Genomic DNA, 22,200 nt, shown 5'->3' on the forward strand with positions numbered 1-22,200 from the left:
CAGAAAAGCTCTAAAAGAACTGTACTTCAGTAAATTTTTTAAGAATTCCCACTAATGCTTGTAATTAAAAATAGATGGCAAGATAACACCAGCAAGTAAGACTGCCCTGACCTCTCAATCTAAATTGATCAGGGCAGCATTTTCTTACCTTCAGAAAGGGAATCTCAAACCTTCTGTACCTGAATATGTGCGTAAATATACACTTCACTGGCAGGTTATTTTCTAGTTGCCTATATGGTTTCAGGAAATTTCCTCTGAATAATCTGAGTTGAGCAATTGGTCAGTTGCAAAACACAGTCTTAGCACAAAATACTCCTACCCACCAACTTATCCGAGCACTGGAAGAAGATGAACCACAATCCTGGCAAGTCTTAAGGTCTTTTTCTGCTTTCTCAGACTTGCGTGGAGAGAGGAAAAGAATGCATCAAATGCTGAGGACAGACAGTTGCTCCCAGTGCATCGAACAACTGACTGGGGCCCTATCTCTAGATTCGTTATACAAAAACAAGATTGTCACAATCAGGACAGCAGTCAACAGGGATAAGAAAGGAAATAAATCCAACATCCATTAGAAACAAAACTACAGAAGCCTGTTTTTTAACAGCTATCCCATTACCCTGCAAGTCCCCATACTGTCACAGAATATTCCTGCTGCCTTCTATGCCCCTAAGTGTCTCTACAAGACAGTGCAAGACCACTGTGTGTAGAAGTGGGTCCTGAGCTATGTGCTTGGTGACTGCTGGGCTGTAAAACCTGATGACAACTGATCAGGCATCCTTCCAGGCAGAACGTCCTTTCATGGACATGCTGTTTTGGGAATCAATTCCCTAAAAAAATGTCACTTTTCCTAAAATTGCTTGAGAAGTTAAATATAAATTTTCGCCTCCCAGAGTTAATTGAAACTGGCTAAGAGCTCCAAAAGTTTGGCAGAGAGAGGGGAATTAGAGTCAGACAGAATGATCATGATCACAAAGGTTTTGTTTCTGTAGGAAGCCAGGAACCAGGATCAAAAAAAAAAAGAAAGGCTCTTGAACTTATATTGGCAAACATAAGAATCATAGATCTGGATCCTCACCTCTTATGAAGTCTAAAGGCAATAACAGCACAGGACAAAGGCTATAATACTCTCTGAAATGTTATGGGGTCCTAATATCTGCTCAGCTTTCATGCTACTTGGCAGAGAAAAGTGTAAGTTGTTCAGGTTACAAAACAAGCACTATAGCCAGCGCTGAAATCGGTAAGACTATGTCTGAGAGCAAGTCCTCACTGTAGAAATAAGTAGCCACTGCAGTGGCTTCTTGCAGGCTGGCAGGCAACTTGGGAAGGAGAGCAGCCAGCAAGGAGAGACTGGGACCAGCTCCTGGCTCTCCTGCTCCCTGGTTGAGTGGTGACCTTCTCATTTGTCATAGGTTTTCTGTCCACATTAGGGGGACAGTTTGTTCCCGTGTAAGTCAAAGAAGCATCAGGACCATTCTCAACGGAGACCTTCTTGCAGAGAATGACAGAAAGCATGTGCTGGGAAGCCAGTTTTATTTCTAAGACTGTGCATTGGCTCAGAGGCCCCTGTTGCTTCTAATTTTTATTCAAAAGCTAATTTAATGCCTACTTTGCTGGTCTAGCGGCCATATATTTTTTCTGTGGTCAGCAAAGTGAAAGAGACTCCTTCAAAGGCCAGTCCAGAGCAAGTCTATAGGTGCAGTTTCACCATCAGTTTCAGCTAATCTAAGTCTATGCAGGTGTCAAGAAGGCATGAACATGTATTTTACTCTATTCCTAACCATGCATTAACACCTCCTCCCCATGCACTTTTCCTAATAATTTTTTCTGGATTTTTTTCAGTAAGGTCTGGCTGACTACAAGGCTGGCTGAGTGCTAGTGCTGTGGCACAGAGGACAGCTGTCCCCTTTCGTCACAGTGTAGTCTTAGATTGTCTTAAAGGCCACCACACCCTGATCTAAGTTAAACACCTAACCTAATTAGCATCCTGAAACTAAGGTGTATGACAGCTGAATACTCACTTATGTGACTGTCCTCACAATTCTGTTGTTGTCCCAAGATACTTTCTTCTCAAGATGTTCTTTAGGTTGTGCTGGCCCCAAGCATTTTTACGTGGCCACTCAGTAAACTGGATAAAAGAACTGAGCCAGCTGAAAAATAGCCTGTCCACAAAAAAATGGTAATTTTCCAGTTCACCCTTCTGGTTCACACTGACCATGCAAAGGTGTGCAGGAACTGTTTAAACTGGTGAAAAGCTGAACTGTGCTCTTCACTTCAGGAGTTGCTGCTGTGGCTTGTGAGGTATTGCTTTACCATAGCAGTTCTCAGCCATACTGCTTCCCTGTCCCCTGTGCTAGAAGACACATGAGTAAAAGACCCCTGCAGAAAGTTTAGCACCAGGAGAATTTTTTAATGAAGATTTTGTAACTGGTTTATGACCCTTTCTTTTATGCCACCCAAATGTTTCCAAGGATTCCAGAACTGAGCTTCAGAATCACAACCATTGCATGGCTTTAATTAACTGGTGCTTGTACAATACACTGAACATAAACAGTGTATCTTTAAATGCTAATTGTTGTTATTGAACCCCCGTGCTTCCTAGTGCAGTAATAACCTGTACAAAGCCTAACTTACTAGTATACAAGATCCAATTGTGTATCTTCCTCAAGGGATATTTATCTTCACAGCATGATTGCTAAGATAAATGCTAAAGTTTAAAATTCAGAAGTGCTTACTTCAGGGCATTATGACAAGACAACAAAAATATAAACTTGACAGAAGAAAAGCTTATGCATATAAATTATGTAGCTTTTTAATTGAAATATATTTCATAATAGATTTCATAGCCAGCAGATTATTTTTCAAGGCAATTCTTTTTTTCTTAAATAATAATAAGTTGTAAAAGGCACTTTTTTGCTCCCTGTAGCTTTACAGAAATATAGACAAAAATTCTTGAACAGCAGAGCATTGCAATTTTAGCCATAACAGTCAACATAACAATTAGAACAGTTTGTTACGAGGACAGGGAATAGGACTGTCTTCAAGAAATGCACTACAGCGAGTGCTGTTGACTCACTGGCGTTGCACACTGCTTCTTTTCATCTGAAGGGGAGCAATGCCACACAGCAGCTGTTGTAGGAATAGCAGCCACAGGAGACATTGTCTTCAGCAATGATAAACCAGGCTGAGAGGCTTAAATTTATTTTATTTTCAGTTTTTGGTTTGGGGGGGGGGTGTATGTGCTATTTGTTTTCTTCCTTAGGAATGATGTGAATTTTTTAAATTCTCAGCAACTCCCATATCCCAAAAGAAAAGTTTCATGCATGTTTCGTGTCAGTGCAATTCTCTTGCAAGCCAACTACCCGGGTCCAGTGGAAATAGGACTGATTTTGCCTGTGAGATTAAAAGCACTGTCAGGAGCTGGCTTTAGCATGCATAGCCTTGACCCATGTATTTTCCATCTGCACTGCTGACTGTTGTCCTGTCTGTAACTTAGGCTTTCCGTACTCACTCTGCAACTAAAAAGGGCTGAAAATGAGCTGTTCTAGTAGCCTCAATCCCACATGTGCCCTGTCTGCTCTATTTTCACCCAAATAGGATAAAATAGGAGTGCTTAAGAGATCTCTCTAAATAGCCACCTGAGTTCCTGGGTAAACTGTATGGAGAAAAAGGCAAACTGCACTTGGGAGTAGGTATGGGTCAGCATGTAACTGACAGACATCACCCAGAAAGAGGGATATCAGTTCTGCTTCTAGAAATTAGGAGAAATTAGATCAACAACCGCTCTTCAAGCCATTTAATTGAGGAGCTTCCTGCTTTTATATCTGGCAGCTCCCCCTCTTTCCAGAGGTGTTATTTAATCTAGTCACCAAGTCACATCTGCAGTTTTAATTAACGTGTGTGTCTATGTTGTTTTTCCTTCTCTGTGTAGCACACTGAGCACCAACGCATGTCAGGCCCTTTAGAGTGAACACGTTCACTTTAAGTACCGCCGGGCCAAATTCTGATTTTCAGTAACTTCCCTATAGTCCTGCAGACCTCAGCAGGACCCCTCAGATTTGCACTCATCTCTCTAAGAACAGAATCTGGCTCAGGGTATTTGAAAGCCTTGTTATCAGTGAAGCAGGCTATCGAGTTGCTTGGTGCTCTCATTTTTACCTTGTTAGTGGCAAGGTTATCTTTCAGGCTAGTTTTTCCATTGCAAGTTGTAGATCCCAGCACAATGGTATATGCTTTAAGCTGTTCTCACCAGTGCAGAAGCATAATAATAACAATAATAATAGTAATAAGTATTAAAAAAATAAGGGCAATAATAACACCCAAACAGCTGATTCACAATAAATCTTAATAGCAATAAATCTTGCAAAGATGCTCAGGATCACTTATTATTTTGGAGGTGGAGAAATTGAATGATAGGGAAGTTAGTTGCCTGAAGCCACCCAGAGAATGATTATGAAAGATGGGAAGACAAACTTAATCTCCCGTCCTGTGCTCTGTCCACAGGACAACAGCTCCGTCTTCTCAATGTTGGGTGCAGTTCTGTTATTATCTGCATTTTCTTGATTAAAAAAAAAACAAAACCAAAAAAACAAACCAACCAACCAACCAACCGACAAAAAAAAAACAAACGAGGATGATCAGAAGGCCAAACATCTTTAGAAACAAATGAGGATGATCAGAAGGCCAAACATCTTTAGAAAGGATTTTTAACCACCTCAGTGAAGAATAGTACCAAATGCCTCAAGTTCTGTAGACAGGTGTACTTCCATACCAGGTGATGTCTGTTGAGGGTATGGCTTTTCCTATTCTCAGCTCCAAAGTCTGAAGCGTCCAGATTTCAGATTCTTATTTCAGCTGGAGGTAAACCTAGAGGTAAATCGAGTGGTGAATCCTTTGCCGTGGAGTGAAACCAGTCTTCATCAGCTGAAAATTTGATCCATTCACTGCCATAGGTTTGTTTTCAGATTTACTCCAACAAAATCAGTATTTGTGTCTTTGCTCCATAGTTGTCTCCTGTGGTTTACTGAGTTTTTTCCTGAGCTATATGTCTGTCTGCTTGTCTGGTTTACACTTCTGTCTGACATGATAACAAAGAACAGTAACAAAAAAAAAATCTTGGAATGCTAATGATCATCGTTGTAAACAAATAATACAAATTAATTGCAAAAAAGAAAAAAAGCAAGTGTCTGGATTTTTTTAACAGCAAAAAGATCTGAACCTGAAAAAGGAAAGAAAAAGGGGTTAAAACAGAGTGCTGATGATCTTTCGGAAACCACAGATTTAATTCCCAGCACTTCTGATTTCATTAAGAACTGCAGCCTTTTCCACTGGCAGCACAATTCTTGAGCTTGACAAAAACAGATGGGGAGGATGGTGGAAGTGGTAAACTCCAGAAGTAGTACTCTGTCTTCTAAATCAGGAGGTCACACCTTCAAGTCTTGACTGAAGAACTCAATCTTCCCCAGATCCCACAAACCCTGTTATACAGGTACTTGCTTATATGAGTCCCTGAGTGACAGATTAAAAAGCTCCCTCCTGGTGACTTGTTCCCAGGAAAAGATACAGTGCTCTGGGAAAAAAAAGAAAATACAAAAAAACCTCATCAGAATAATGGAGGGGAGCTACAGCATTCCTCAAGTGCCATGTAATAACCTGTGCCTGCGAAAGGCTTGCAGCTGGCAGTGCGGGGTCACAGGGAGAATAAAGACTGTTTCACTCTTCTGGCGTTAGTAGCATAGCTACCGATTTCCTTCAGGAATCAGCATTAACTCTTTCCACATCCAGCAGTCAGTCCCATTCTGCAGCCATAACATCGTGATGCTTGGAGGGAGGAAATTACGGTGCTCAATCTTTGCCATTTGGAGCATATAAATGGGATGCGTTGTCCAAGGCACTTAATACAGACTTTGGTTCTCCCTGTGAGCAACATCCCTGGGGCCTAGGGAGATGGCAACATTCAAGAGAGAAAACAGAATTCCCTAGTTCTCAAGTCCCCTGATCCCTAAAATGGATAAAAGCAATTAACGGACCTCCTTAATCTACTCTCTGTGTTTTTTGTTTCTATAGATAACAACAATTCTCTGTAACAAAAAGTGATTGTGCAGGTCAACTTTTTTTTCAGTTTCTGGCTAGTGACAGTCTCTCCGGCTCCAAAATCATTTCTCCTCTGAGTCTCTAGGACAAGGATTCTTCTAATTATTTCAGGAGAGGAGTGTGCCTGTTTTATTTTGCATGGATTTGCCTGTGTGGAATTGCAGTATGCAACTGTTGCTGATGTTGCTTCAGTTTGCAAAATAGCTACTCAAGATTTTGAATGGATTGAGTTAAGTCTTACATGAAAACAAGAGTAGAAAGAATATCTGCCTGGAGGACTGTTCGAACAAAAAAGGAAACTGAAGTCAACAAAGATAATCAAATGGATACCCATCAAGTACGTTTTTATCATAGACATTGGTTTCCTTACATGAATCAGTATTAGTTGATTTTCCTCAGCTGCACTTTCTTTATAGTCATCAGGATGAGTGAATTATGCTAGAGAAACTACAGGTCTAAGATGAAAAGCAGGAGATTGTTTCTGTTTTAAAGCAACTTCCTTCAGTATTTGTTCTGTCAGATCCTAGCATTGCAAGAGAGCTGCCGGAGTGTCTTTGGGTTATCGGAACAACAAAGCTGATGCTAGTTACAAGTTGGCTCTGTTACCCGTAGGTTTTGGCTGCTCTCTAATGAGAATGATACAAAGTTACTGAAGATATTGTTTCCATCATACATCATCATCACATCCATAACTTCTTCCAGTGGAGGATCAGTCCTGCTTTAAAAGGTTTACCAAACTGACTCCAAATTAGGCAGCTCTGGCTGAAAGGCTGTACACCAAGACTTGACAAGCTTCATGAAGACCCACTCAGGCTCTGCAGAAGACATTTAGGATTTTACCCTCCTTTTTGGTGCAGACATTAAACTGAGAAACTCAGTTTTGACTATCAAATGTGCATGTGGCTTGCTTGTATCTGTACACATATGCTTGTAAACTTTTCAGAATCAAAAATGGGTGTTTTGAAAGTTGTTTTTTGTCAAAGCAATGTATTGAAAGAAAAGGAGAAATCCTTTCACCTTGTAGAAAGGTTTGATTAATAATTTTCTATTTGCGTATTGTAGCCTATATACAGGGAGGCTTTACTGTGGATAGGAATATATACTTTAATTTTTAAAGCATACACATCTCCTGTTGTATCATCGTAATAATAGTAGGGAAGAATGACACCTCCATTAAGGTTTCCAATGTAATTTATGAAGATAGGACCTGTAGTCTGTAGCTGGTGTTTTGATGAATGACATTTGTATTGGTAGCTCAGATAATGAATCCACCATGTTGTGCTTTATGCTGTTACATTAGTATGAAAAATCTGAAGGAAAGAATAAATTTCTGTGAAGAAGAGGAGAAGGGAGGGAAATCCAGTCGGAAAACTGAGTTGCAAATTACATTAAGACTGTGTGGGGCTACACGTATGTAGAGCTTAGGCCTGGTACTTCAACATATGCTCCAGGGAGATGCTTTTAGCGGAAGTAGGGCACTTTCAGGATCCTTACCCAATTTCCTAGTATGGCAGTTTCATAGGCCGATGGGAGTATAGCCCCACTAGATTACAGACTGAACAAAGGTGCTGCAAGGAGAAAGGAAAGTCATACTTTCCCCATACCACCAGGCTTTCTGTGCTGGAGCGGGAATTCATCCTTCAAAGGGCAAACAGCATATCTGCAGGCTAGAAGATCTGCAGAAGAAACAGCTTTCAAGCTCACTGGAGGTCCTTGAGAGATGTCTTGGTGCCTCCCTTGGCCTCATCCTCTTTTTAGCATATGGCCTGCCTTTCTGTTCTACCGCTTTATGTTGCTCTCCACCAAGAGAAGACTTGTGTCTATGTCTGAGGCTTTGAAGACATGAATATGCATAACCCACTGACAGATCAGAGTATAGCCTAGGGCTGGACATGGAAAGGGGGAAGACAATTTTCATCTTTGGCTTAGCATGTAACCTTGAGCTATCTATTTACAGCCAGATCCAAACCAGCATATTTGTACCCAATATACAACTAATGTCATTTAGGCATTTAGAAACATTCCTGTTCATGGAGCAAGGCACATGCTGAACTGTCCAGACACAGTATTGCTCCAGTCAGCAGGCCACATAGCTATGTGAATAAAATGCTGAGCCTAAGCCAGTAAACCTTACTAAGAAGCAAGATGAACTACATGCAGCACTTAACAATCATGACGAAAGGGCTTTCATGAGGAATATGAGCTCTTAGTTCTGCAGTGCAAGTGTAATCACCTTCGGAGTCTAGTTGGCTGTATGAAACAAGTCTTTTTTTGCCACAGAATTTGCTAAGCCTCCTAAAGTTTTGCTAGTGTAGAGTTGGTGCTGCCATAGAGTAATGCTGCTGTCCTAGCTGAGGTAGCTAGTGAAACACCAGAAGCTATCCAGGACTCACAAAATTGATATCCTCTACTTAAACACTGAAAGGCTTTGAGAAGGATGGTACCATTTGTACACATTGACAATTACTGTACATATCCTTTATAGCACACTATAATGGCATGTAGTCTGCCATCCTTTTACATGTTGCCACAGATCCCATGTTATTCCTGTCCTTCATCTGTCATCTGCTTTTTAACTACCAGGGATCCAGGTTTGAACTAGGGATACAGGAACCAGAGTATCATTCTTCTTTCCCTCCACCCCTTCTCCCCATGGATGGTTGTTTTGCGTTTTAAACCTTGCCAGCTATATGGCACAGACAGTCAGTATTCACTCACAGTCTGAGCCCAACATTCTCTACTCAAGCAAAACTACCATGGGGATCATAGGGAGTATTTTCTGCGTCAGAGCTTGCTGTATTTTGCTTTAACAGCTTAATTTCCTTTCCTGAAATCACTCCTTGCATTATTAATCTGATGAGTTTTAAGACAGACGTTATTCTTCTGCCTTTTGTGGTGTTTTTATTGCATTTATTTCTTATTTGCATTACAGCAATGATGCCACAATGAAGAATAAGGCCTCACTGCACTGTGAGCTGTATGCACAAACAGTGCCCTTGGAACAAGTTGCATTGCTCTGGTTTTATAATACAACTAGACTTCTTGGTTTTATATCCTGCTAATAGGAATTTTCCCTCAGGTCAGTTTAGCACACACTGTAGAGTTATTTCTCCTCTCCTCTCTAATGTGGGATGAAGTCCACTTCTTAACATCAGCTAACAAATACTGTGCTGTTGCAGGATCGTAGGACATCAGCAGGGCTTTTGAGTTCAACTTTCCTCTTCCTATGGCACAGAAGAAGTTTAAAGGCTTTGCATCTTTTGTGTCAAAGAGATATTTTCTTCTAAAGCACTGGCGGTGCTAACGTGTCTTGTGCTGAATGTGGGAGAGAAGAAAAAGGAAAACACGTATGCTTCTGTGAATCCTTCTAAATGGAATGAATGGGATTTATTAATCAAGCTATATCATCCTGAAAATCCAGTGCTGAGTCTAAGCTGGTAAGCTAGTCTTCCTCCTCAGCCAATAGCGAGGGGTAGGTCCACTTCCTAATGGCAAATCACTGTAAAATGTCTCAATTCCTCTTGAAAGTGGCAGTGTCTCCGTGAAGGGAGCCTAGGTTACTAGTTTAAACATCAGATTTTTGGATGTTTGTGCTTTAGTGAAGTGAATTCCATCCTAAAATATTGATAAATCCTTGGAGAGGATATGAAAAGAGTGTAAGGATGGAATCAGCAGGAAGCCCCAAAATCTATTGACTATTGAAGTTTTTAAATTTTGTGTGGTTTTGAAAATTTCTGTTAACAATAAATCATGCTTATTTATTATTATAGACATATGGATGCCAGGAAAAGAAAAGCAGTGTTGTATACCCCCAAAAAAATTCTAAGTAAAACAGTGAAAATCAAGTCTTGAAGTGTCATTAAGTGTTCATATTAAAATGCTGGAGGCTCCATGACATTATTTAGTCATAACTCTCATTAAATTAATCTGCAGATACCTTGCTTCAAAAATTGTAGAACTATATCCTCAATTTGTGTGAACCAGTGAAACTCTGAGGGTATCTTATCTCTGCTAATTGATGCTACCTGAATGTCTAACATGAAGATCTATAGGCCGGGTTTAAGCTGACCTCTGGAATAAGTGAGGTGGTAGAACTTGTAGAAAATTTTGTGTTGTGGTTTAACCCGGCAGGCAGCTAAATCCCCCACAGCCGTTCGCTCACTCCCCCCGCCCCCCCAGCGGGATGAGGGAGAGAATCAGAGACAGGACAGTTTGTTTCTCAAATAATAGATTCAGTTGGAGCCATGAACAAAGAAGCACCAAGAAAGCTCAAAGATCAAATTCAACTTTTTCAGACTTTGGTTTCACAGTGCAGTTTAGTCCTAAAACTGTTTCCTTTATGTTTAACCAGTCAGCTGTGGAAAATTTCAGAAAGAACATAAAACATGGAGGCAGGAAAAGTGTAATGTGCTATTACAAACAAAAGTCTTGTGTCACGTAACATAGCTAAGCGTTCTGATCACAAACTGGCAAACAGTCCCTGACACCATAGCAAGTGAGTTGTTGATGGTCTACACGGCCTCATTCATCATTAAAGTACACAAACTCATCAAGTCTTTGTAACTGCCTCAGAGCCAAAAGAATTGGCTCAATTTTGGAAAACTATCTGAGATGATGCTATTTGGTTATGTTTTCTTTTAGAAAACATGCAGCAGAACATTTATTTTTTTAATAAAACCTTAGTCTATTCTGTTTGTGTATCTAAGCTACATCTGTAGAATTTTTCATCCTTCAGTTACTAGTGAGGAGCAAAAAGGGTTAGGAGAAAACCTTCATAGGGCATTCTCAGTAGGATCTCAGTGCTATTCACTTTCATGATGTATTTCTTCTTTTTCTTTCTTCACAGAAAGAAAAAGTTTGGTTTTTTAGGTTGTGCTCATCACCAAGTCTCTAAAGCTTGGCTATTGGCTAATGTATTTGTGTCAGAGTAGGGTAGGAAAAGATCACATCACCTTGTTGACACTGCTATGCTGAAAGATGCTTGTAGCGGATGCAATAATGCCAGCAAAGTGTTTTAGTTGCCTTAGCTTATATCATTGAGGGAGATGGCGCAGGAAACAAACAAAATGCTCCCCTTTTCCTTTTGGCATCTCATCAGGAGACTCTGCAGATATCGCATACTAGTGCTGCTGTAACACCAGAGACTTGGCATGTTTAGTGCCTTGTATGACAACGTATTCTGGGGCTGTAATTCTCCCAATATACCCAGATCAGCACTTACATTTAGGCTTAAAGCTCTTTAATTGGGATCTCCTCCTCTGTGTTGTTTGGGTTTTTTTCACTTTTGGCACTTTAGTATCTTGGTCTTTTTTAAAGGCCCTTGTTGCACAATTACTAAGAATTAACAATAGCTGTTCACAGTAGTAACAATAGGTACATATTAATCGCAGTAACAAGGAAACTTTGTGATTGCAAAGTGTCAGTCAAGATTTTGTGTGTCCGTGTGTGTGTGAATGTGCGTAAAACTGGTTTTGGGGTTTTGATGGGAGTAGATTTCGTCTTTTGTAAAAATCATGGAGAATTTTCAAATTAGTCTTTATTTGCTTCTATTCCCAGAGAATTGACTCCTAGAGCTTGATGTCTTGCATCACCCAAGCTAACACCTGTATCAAGCTCTCCTGTATCAAGAGACACTGGGGAGATTTTGTAGAACCCATGTATATCTTTAAGAAACACTGTTATCTCTCTATATATTTGTGTCACTAAGATTATCTCGACTCACTGTCATTCTCTAACTCTAACCAAATTATACATCCCGTATATAAAGGCCCCAGCCCGCTCTGACTTGTCTCATGCAGCTTTACTATTGTTGGCCCTCCTGTATCAAGAGACACTGGGGAGATTTTGTAGAACCCATGTATATCTTTAAGAAACACTGTTATCTCTCTATATATTTGTGTCACTAAGATTATCTCGACTCACTGTCATTCTCTAACTCTAACCAAATTATACATCCCGTATATAAAGGCCCCAGCCCGCTCTGACTTGTCTCATGCAGCTTTACTATTGTTGTCCATGGGAAGCGTGCCTGAGTAAGGTCTAAAGGCCATGGCCTTTGACCACAGCCATGAAGTCAGATGGGCTGTATTTCTTCTGTATCATTTCTTTGCTGGTCCCCATTCTCATTCCCATCAACACTTCCAACCCTAAAGGGTGACGGCTGCTGTGGAGACTTCACTGGAGCAGGTGGAAGGAGGAAATGTGATGTTTTTCATGGTCCTATTCATTCCTTTTGCAGTCTCCTCCTGAGATTTCACAAGAAGCAGTGGAGCGAAGGCGCTGCTTCCTCTGCAAGTAAATCTGCACACTAATGCCTGATAGCAGCCCTGGGAAAGTGTGAGAGGTCTGAATTTGAACAGAAAAGAAAGAGAGCAAACTTCTTTGTATCCCCTCAGTTGTTGAGTTTAATGGAGTTATTATGAGGGAATAGAGATGCTATGGCATTAAATATAATTTTAAAGCCTTTTCATCTTGCCTTGCTTACTTTTGCGTGTAAGAACTACACACTAGGTCTTTCCTTTATGGTTTTCTCACTTTGTTTTGTGTATCTGTGTATGAAAGAGGAGGAAGTTCTTTTTTCTTTTTAATCAAACATTCAGACTAATAACAGGCTACTACCACTATTCAACCCCATCATCATGCAAATTTAGAGATAAATAAATTAGGCTCCCTATTATGGCACTACTATGAACAGAATCTCCCTACACATGCACTCCTGCCCCTGCATTTGTTAGGAAATGTGCTGTTCTACTTTATAGCATTATATGGTGATGATACATAGCATACAGTTGCTTTTTTTTCCCTATTTCGATGCCTTTTCATTTGGAAGCTGATGTTTTGTTTGCTAGCCTGGAAGCACAGTGCTCTGTGGCATTATGTCTCAGTGTGTTGACAGCGCTGTCACTTTGAGTTTCCATCACAGCTTTAAAACTAATAAAGTGGGAGTAAAGATTTTGAGCTGTGACTAAACTTGGGCAAATGCCCCAAAGAATTTACTAAAAATTCTCACATACATTTTCATATAATTTCACATCGACTGCTGCTGCTCCCTTCACAACAAAGTACTGCAAATAAGCCTTACTAGCACTTTTGTCATTTTGAACACAAACTCATTGCCTCAAACGTCCAGGCCTTCTGCCACCTACTCTGTTTTGCTGATGGAGCTGTTATATTACCTGCATTTTATTTGCTAGAAATACCAGCCTTGCCACACCTAAGTCTCCTTCCCAAAAGTACTTTTTTGCTTTCCCTTGTGCTGAAGGAGGGGAAATATTTCCCAATCAACACCTGAATTACCCTCCTCCAGCAGTGCTCCTGAAACTGCAGTGATGTCCTGCCAAATTTGATACTGACACAGGCATTTGCCCAATGTGTGCAAAGGGGGCTCAGTTTGTTTGGCTTCTATAAACTGAAGAGAAAAAACTCTGTTTGGCTTCTATAAACTGAAGAGAAAAAGATTTTTCTGCTTAACGCTGGCAGACTTTTTAAGAAAGAAAACAAACAAACAAACAAACAAACCAACCACACAACCTTTGCATCCAACCCCCAAATTTTACATCAGAAAACTCATAGTTGCACTACTGTGACCCAGAGTCAATAAACAAGGCAGGGAGAAATTTGCATCATTTCTCATGAGGGCTTTTAGGTCTTGCCACACTGGAATGAATAACAAGTTTTCCATTGCTGTCTTCCATTCCATATAATTTGACTTCCGGGGGGGAATATCTGTGATTCTTACAAAGGAGAATAAAAAACAGCTGAAGAGACATTTATCAGAGGTAAGCTGTTAACTATTAATGTTCTATGAAATCTTAAGACACAAATCTTCATATACAGAGTAATTACAATATTTTTCTTTTAAAAACTCACAAAATTTAAAAGTGTTTTTTAAACTGCAAGTATTTTTGTCAATACTATGAAAAAGAACTTTTTTGCCGTGGTGTAATGTACAATCAAGCATTTAACAGACTGATATTTCCATACATAGTGCTGCTTAAAAGCACAGTGTGCTACAATACTTTCTTATCTCGCTTCTATATGTGTCCTGGTGCTTAGTTGCCAACTGAAATTAAACCACGACAATATGTGAAATAGATTATCCTCTTCTACCACAGGTTAAAGATGTACAAAAACCTTGAAGTTACAATGAGGTGAAAGCATAAATAAAATAATTGGTATTAATAAACTGGTGCGTAGGAACTTTTTTTCTCCAGGGCAACTTGCTTGTGTGTACTCATCTAAAAAAAAATGGATGATCTTGTACGTAATGTAGACTGTCTCTGTGGGACAGTGGTGTATGATGCTGTTCCTTTACTTCCCACCATGTGTATAAATATGAAAACAAACAAACAAAATTTTTAATTTTTTTTTGTGTAATTTATATTCCTGTATCTTCAGTCTTCCAAGCCAGGTAGGCTGAGGTTTCATATTAGTCAGACTTCTTTTGCCTAAGATGGAAGAAATGAAATTCTTCTAGTGAAATGGGGAAATAAGGTCAAACATTCCTGAGCTCCCTTTTTCTGAGGCCCCAATTCTCTACCATAACTACATTAAATTCTACAGAGAAATGTCAGAGGAGAATTTAATCCTTAATTTGCAAAGCTTTTAATTACTTACTTGTGTTGTTATTTTCATCTGCAGTACTGTATGCTTATCAAAGTGTATTTCTTTGCCACAGCTGGAACAATCAAAATTCCTTTTGTTACTTATAATAAATAAATGCTCAATTGTAAGAATGTCCTCAGGTGTGTTGTTATTTTCATCTGCAGTACTGTATGCTTATCAAAGTGTATTTCTTTGCCACAGCTGGAACAATCAAAATTCCTTTTGTTACTTATAATAAATAAATGCTCAATTGTAAGAATGTCCTCAGGGAAAGTTCATTAAAAAAAAAGAAATGAAAATGCCGAGAAATAAATGGTTACTGTGATTGCACTTGTTTTGATATAATATGCAAAATTTAATTTGGCTCTGTTAGGTTTGAGACACATGCACACATTCACCAACACACATATACACATAGTGTAAAAGAGAAAACTTGAAGAGGTGTTTTATTAGCAACAGTATTTCAATTTTTTATTATTATTTTATTACAAATCTTTATGTTATGACCCTGTTTGATGCATGTGCATTGTTGTTAAAGAAGAAGAAATCTATTATTATTTACATTATTGGTGGCTAGAGGCTCCAGCTGTTTTCTAGTCGCTTCTGTAATAGGGATTGTGCAAATATAATAACAGGCTGGCATTGCCAAGAAGAGTTTAGCCTGAACAGATGAAACATGGGTAGAAAAGCAGAAAGACAAAATGACCAAGTCGAGGTACACAGGTAGGTAGCAGAGCTCAGAATCTTCACTTGCGTGAAAATGCATTCTCAGTCTGCTCCCATACCCAGAGAGTTGCAAAGCTTTTTGAGATGTCGTGACACGAATGAACAAAAAAGCAAAAACAGAAATAAAAATTTCAGATTGGAACGTCTCTCTCAGAAATGGTTACACTTCCTTGTTTTAAGAAATCATTCCTGGTTTGGATGTGCGCAGAGCTCAGAATCTTCACTTGCATGAAGATGCATTCTCAGTCTGCTCCCATACCCAGAGAGTTGCAAAGCTTTTTGAGATGTCGTGACACGGATTGAGGAATGAGCACTAACTGAAATATAGATTTCAGATTGGAACGTCTCTCTCAGAAATGGTTACACTTCCTTGTTTTAAGAAATCATTCCTGGTTTGGATGTGGTTCTGTAATCATTGGTACCTGGTTTGCCAGAGAATTAAGCAAGAAGGAAAAAAAAAAAAAAAAAGAAAGTAGGTCTTGATGTTCTCTCATACATGTTTCCTGGTAGGAATACAAAGTTAGTGAGAGCTCTGCATTCAGTCATGACTCTTTCATTAATGAGTGTCTATCAAAGGCTAGATGCAACTTCCATTTCCAGAGATCCCTAAATCTTGTAATTGTTGGAATGGCACTGAGTGTCTCCAGAGTTTTGCTGTTCTTCACCCCACATATTCTTTTCTTCTAAGCATCCACTTTCTCAAACACATACTGTCAGCTCTTATGTTCTGTAACTTGCATGCTATTTCCAGTTCCTGGGGTGTTTGTGTATTTGTTCTCCTCAGAAAAGTATGTGCAGAGATCTGAATCGAATTCTCTGAAATGGGAAAATCTCATCCAATTTAAGAGGGAACCAAACTGCATATTTTTATTTTCTGGATGACCACAGTAAAACTGGGCTTTTATGCACATGATGACATCTTTCTACCAGTGATAATTTAAAAGCATTGAGCACTGATTTTATCTTTTGAAAGAAAGCACTCTGAGGCCTATATTAGGATGAAAGTACCAAAATCAAGATAGGGAAGGGTAAGACTGAATATTCTGTCTTCAGCATTTCTTAAGTAGCTGCAAAGGTGCATCTCACTGTCTTTAGGTACCTCCTTGCTCTTTGTTTTAAACTCCATGCTGAAACAACTGACACCTCTTCTACACAGCACAGGAATAAAGAAAAAGCGTTTTAAAATGGAGGTAGATAAGTTTCACGAGTCTGGGTCATCTAATGATCTCATTTACAGGCTTGTTTCTGTGCACAGGGTAAGCAGTTCTGCGAAGTTCATCTTTTCAAATTTTATATAGAGGGTGAAGTTGAAGCTTCTGACCAGCTCCGTTCCTCCACTGTGTCATCATCCTGCATGCCTGGAGTCTGCATGCACTGACTTTGCTCCTTTTGCTTACAAGATGACTGTGACCAGATTTCATCTCTGCCTTTGAGCTATGTTACCTTTAGAGAAGGTTTTTAATTTAAATTGTCCAAGCTACATGCTGTAGTTCCAGGGAGCTTTCAAAACAAAGGAATTTTGTTTGCTGCATCACCAGAGTGAAGTTACAGGGCAAAAAGCTATCAGGAGGAGCGTCTGATATTCTCATGAGCCTTGCCTCTTCACTGTTGATGCCAGAGAAAGTCCTGGGACCCTGTACCTGATTATGCACCTTTCCTGACTCAACATCACAGTTCTGGTGATGTGTGACACAGACAACTCTCCTACGTACTCCCAAGTTTATCACTTTACTTGATTAAGTGTGCTGGCTGTGGAACTCACCCGACAGGATGTCTGTCTCTGCAGTCTGCCGACACTGTGATGTCCAAACTTTCGGACACAAACTTCTAAAGTACGATTTGATATCATGCAAACAGTCAAAATGTTAAAGATACTGAGTTCTCAAATTCTCACAGATGACAGAACAATTAACAATTTAAACGTGATTTGGGGTACCTACCTTTAGAATAGATCTCTAAGAATTAATGTTGTATTTATTATGAAAAAGAAAGAAAGAATCATATCCAAGCCTTTCCATTTTATTATTGTTCCATCACATGTAATATTCAAGACTTTAAGCCTACAGTAAAAGTATTGGCAATCAAATAAAAAATTAATAATCATAAAATAAAAAGGGTAATGATAACATTTATTCTAATAAGCACATGGTTTAAGCCAGTAAAACAAAAGGGAATAATTACCATTCCTCAAGTCCTTCCTACAAGGGGAAGTAAGAGGGGAGAAAGGAGTGACTGCAAAGAAAAAAAAAGCCAATTGTATTACTAGAAAAACATAATGTCACTGCTTTAGAAAACACATTTTCTGAGGTTTTAGCAGGCTTAGCCATCAATAAATTTCAAGAAAAATATACCCTTTATACATGTATTTTTCTGCAGCTTGTCTGCATTTCTGATACATTTTTTAAATGGGTTTCGCCTGCCTTAATAAGGCACATCATTTGAACAGAAACCTCACTGTGTGATAACAGGCAACACATAGCGAAAAAATGCCTCAAGGTTTTTTCCTTGCTATATTTGGCTCTCTGGGCTAAGTCGATTTGAGTTGGGCTGATTATAATAAGCCAGAAAGTCACTACGAACTAATTATTTTCTGTTCATTTATGTGATTAATGGTGAAAACTTGGATAACTTTTACATATCTTGAGTCCCATATAATTAATCATCTTGAACTTTACAAAAAAATAAAAAATAAAACCCTCAAGGTGCCCCTGGATTTTCTTCCAAAGCATTGGCGTTTCACTGGCATTAGCTCATGCAACTGACAAAATCAGGGGATGTTTTGCAAAGAAGTGACATGTTTGTGTAAGTCCTCAGAGGGCATTGCTAAATTCCTTCAGCCACCAAAAGACTGGGAAATTAAAAAATGTGGGAGCAAATAAGTTATTGGGTGAACTACTGACAGTGCCAGGGGAGAAAGGCGGGGGGGGCGAAACAAATGAAAAAGGACCTGTCCTCCAGAGAGACTATACAGCTTGGAGGAACTAGTATGGGGAAGACAGTTGTTTTGGGTCAGTTCATTGATAGCCAAATCAAGCTCATAATAAGCCCAAATCCTGAGGCAAATGCCAGCATCTGAGAAAGCTAAAGCACCCTCTTCAAATTGTCAGGGCAAAGAGCTCTACCTTTTTTCTATTTCATTCTTATTTTACCCTACAGGTGTTGTATGGATAGCCTTGAAACTAAAATTTATGCTTAAAATATAAAAAAAGGTAAAAGTTCCACACTACATATGGTGTACACAAGTACACACTACATTCACTTCATACAGTGAAGAGAAGACTGACCTGACAACAGGTGGTGAATATTGCACTTTAGGAAAGAGAAGCAATCTCTTGAACAATGACATACAAATACCAAATTGCAACCCTGTCTAGTGGCACAGATGTCTGTGAGAAGCTGGCTTAGTAGTGTGACATGCGAGTCCTACATCTGGTCTTGTGTTCTGCATCACAACAGCTGCAGGATTACCAAAATGATACGGATGGACTCCGCGGCTCCCTTGATTCTTAGGGTGTGCTCACACTGAAATCAGAAATTACATGGGAAGAGAATTCGTGTTCAGGATCTCAGATCGTGTAGACTTTCAGAGAATTTAACAGTTTGCTCTCTAGTCTAAGAAATGAAGATGGGAATTTTGGTTCAAATAAATTGTTACACAACCCTTGTGATTTTACTGAAAGTGCTTGGATACACCAGACGATTTTTCCTGACTCCTGTAGATTTACTGTTTGCAGTAGTAGACGGTAAAACCTTCTAAATAGCGGTCCCTTTTTGCTACCTTCACAGGAGGTCTGAAACAATTCCATTTTCCATACAAGAACTTGAAATTAACTAATGTAGTGATTAGATTAGGAATGCCTCTGTACTTAGTTGTTAGAGGATTTGAATCTGTTATTGCCTAAACCAGGCTTACGCACAAGCTATAAGTAGAGGGTCCCTTGTCCAAACCCTGGGAGAGTAACCGAAGATGGATGCTGTAATTATCACTCCATCGCAGGTCAGGTTGAAGTCAGGGTCATCGCTGTGGAAGCTCAAGGAAACCTATCCCTTGTTGTCTTATGGGTGAGCAATGTTCATCTTTTGGGAGATACCTTGAAGGCACTCCATATGGTCCCTAAGGAGAAGAGTCTATGTTCAAAAACCTCTCAGAGGTTTGTTACAACTACAGACTTTGCAATTACTTAATCAGCCTTGGTGATCTATTTAAAACCCCCCTGTAATTTCAGATGTTTGAAATCAAGATGTCCAGAGGTGGTTGTGGCAAGCAGCCCTCTGCTGAATGACATACCTGTATCTGCTACCACTAATGTCCATTTGACATTGATTATTATGTGCTCTATTATTTAGATGATAAGGTACATGTTGGTTCAGGCTGGACTGTAATCTCTTGCATAATTTCAGCAAAGAAAAGGAAAGGAAAGTTGGCATGCCGGCTCCTTGACAAATGGCTCCTTTTGTCAGAATCAGTATCTTCTCTAAGGAAGGCAAGGAAAAGAAAACCTGGTGAGAGAGCTGGCAGATAAGCATGAATCGACAGTAATTACTTGAAGAGGGCCTAGCAGAAATTCTCTGAGATCATACTTCTTCAGGGAATACACTAGAGGATCATCACATTTTGCTGTAATTATTACACGTTTCCCAGTCATTCAGTTTGCCTCACAACTGAATTAGCCATCTCTGAGATCATACTTCTTCAGGGAATACACTAGAGGATCATCACATTTTGCTGTAATTATTACACGTTTCCCAGTCATTCAGTTTGCCTCACAACTGAATTAGCCACTAGCGTAAAGTGACATCCTTTTGTTTAAAAAGCGTGGGGAAGGGAGACAGCCTAAGGGTTGGAGCAGAGAAATTTCTGGATAAAAAAAAATCTATCTTTGTCTAGAATATTGACTCCTCCCCACCTTTACGCGGTACAAGTTGAAGATACTGCCTAATGTAAACATCTAAATAGAAGTCAGTTGCACTAGATTCCCTTTATAGTCCTTACAGGTTCCCTTTATAGTGGGGAAAAAAACAGGAACTCATAAAGATAAGCTTCACCTCACCCTAAAACAGCTCTCTGGGACAAATCAAACAATTCCCTCCATCGACTACACAGGGTGTCCCAAGGACTAAATCAAATGTTGAAGACTAAAATTTGATAAAGTGAATCTCGCTGTTGACTTCTGTTGGCTTTGGATATGACCACATTGGCTAGGGCCAGCCATTTAGAAAAAAAAAAAAGTAAATATGTGCTTAAGATTGTCAGTATTAAGCAAAATGTTCAGAGGCATACTTGCCACTAAGGTGCACTTGACTTCAATCAGAGATAAGCACATGAACATGCTAAACAGATATTCAAAACTGATTTTTTTTTATTTTTGAAGCCAGTTTTTAGGCTACAATTTTCATATTTTCTCAAACATAGGCTATCTGCCTGGGTGCGCACACATGACTAGTATAAAAAGCCTCCAGCATATATTCAAGCAATCAAGTCTTGTAGGTGCTGGCAGCCTACAGAGTTCTCATACAGCAGAGATTGCCCAAGACTGTCATTCCTCTAACTGTTCCGATGAGCTTCTTCTCTAGGTTGAACTGTCATTCCTGATGGCCCTAGAGCAGGTGACATAAGCTATAGTCTTCTGTGAGATGAACTGGGTTTAGTCATGTTACTTTTGCTGTAGTCCCATCCTCCAAAGAGACAGACAGGTGGAGTAGAGACAAGGACGAGATAAAACGTGCAGGTGAGCAAGCAATTTCAGAGATGGCAGAGGACAGCTTGCAGTAGTGAATTTGAGGTCAGCATGAGAAATAAGAGCAAGGGGGGGGCTGGTGAATTTGTCTCTGCCAAATTCTTGTGTAAAAGCAAACCAGAGACAAAGCTTGAGGACAAAATTTCAGCCTGAGACATCTCAAGGTCCATCTACAGAAACCTAGCTTGGATGCCGAGGAAAATCCACAGCTGAGTCTTTCCTTTTAAAGTGCTCTTTAGAGTGTATACTGTTGTGCATCAGGCCTGGCAGTTCCTGGCCTATTCCAGCTGGGTATTACATGACCAGTGTAAAGTAGATGTAGTGACAGATGTATGTTCTTTCCTTGAATCATCTCCAAATTTCTGTTATAAGGGCAGATGGGATTTGTAAACAGTGTATCCTCAGGCTGAATTGATGCCGTTGAAAGGGCAGAGCAGAGATACCCAGGTGGACCACCCAGCTGGTATGTGATACTGGTATGGCCATTCCCTCTTCCTCTGCCCAGCCTTTCTCTCATGCCATTTTCAAACCATCAGCAATCTTCTGTTGGCTTTGCCAGGTTTCTAACTGTTTTGGCTGGGATGGAGTTAATTTTCTTCATAGTAACTCCTATGGTGCTATGTTTTGGATCTGTGACCAAAACAGCGTTGGTAACACACCAATGTTTCAGCAATTGCTGAGCAGTGCTTACACAGAGTGAAAAGCTTCTGCCTCTCACCCCACCCCACCAGCGAGTAGGTGCACAAGAAGTTGGGAGGGGACACAGCTGGGACAGCTGACCCCAACTGACCAAAGGAATATTCCACACCATATGACATCATGCTCAGCAATAAAAGCTGGGGGAAGAAGGAAGAGGGGATATTCGGAGTTATGGCATTTGTATTCCCAAGTCACCGTTAGGCATGATGAAGCTCTGCTTTCCTGGAAATGGCTGAACATCTGCTTGCCGATGGGAAGGAGTGAATGAATTCCTTCTTTTGCTTTGCTTGTGTGCACAGCTTTTGCTTTACTTATTAAACTGTCTTTATCTCAACCCACAAGT

This window comes from Aptenodytes forsteri, unplaced genomic scaffold, assembly GCF_000699145.1.
Source record: "Aptenodytes forsteri isolate BGI_AS27 unplaced genomic scaffold, ASM69914v1 Scaffold36, whole genome shotgun sequence".
Taxonomy (NCBI): domain Eukaryota; kingdom Metazoa; phylum Chordata; class Aves; order Sphenisciformes; family Spheniscidae; genus Aptenodytes; species Aptenodytes forsteri.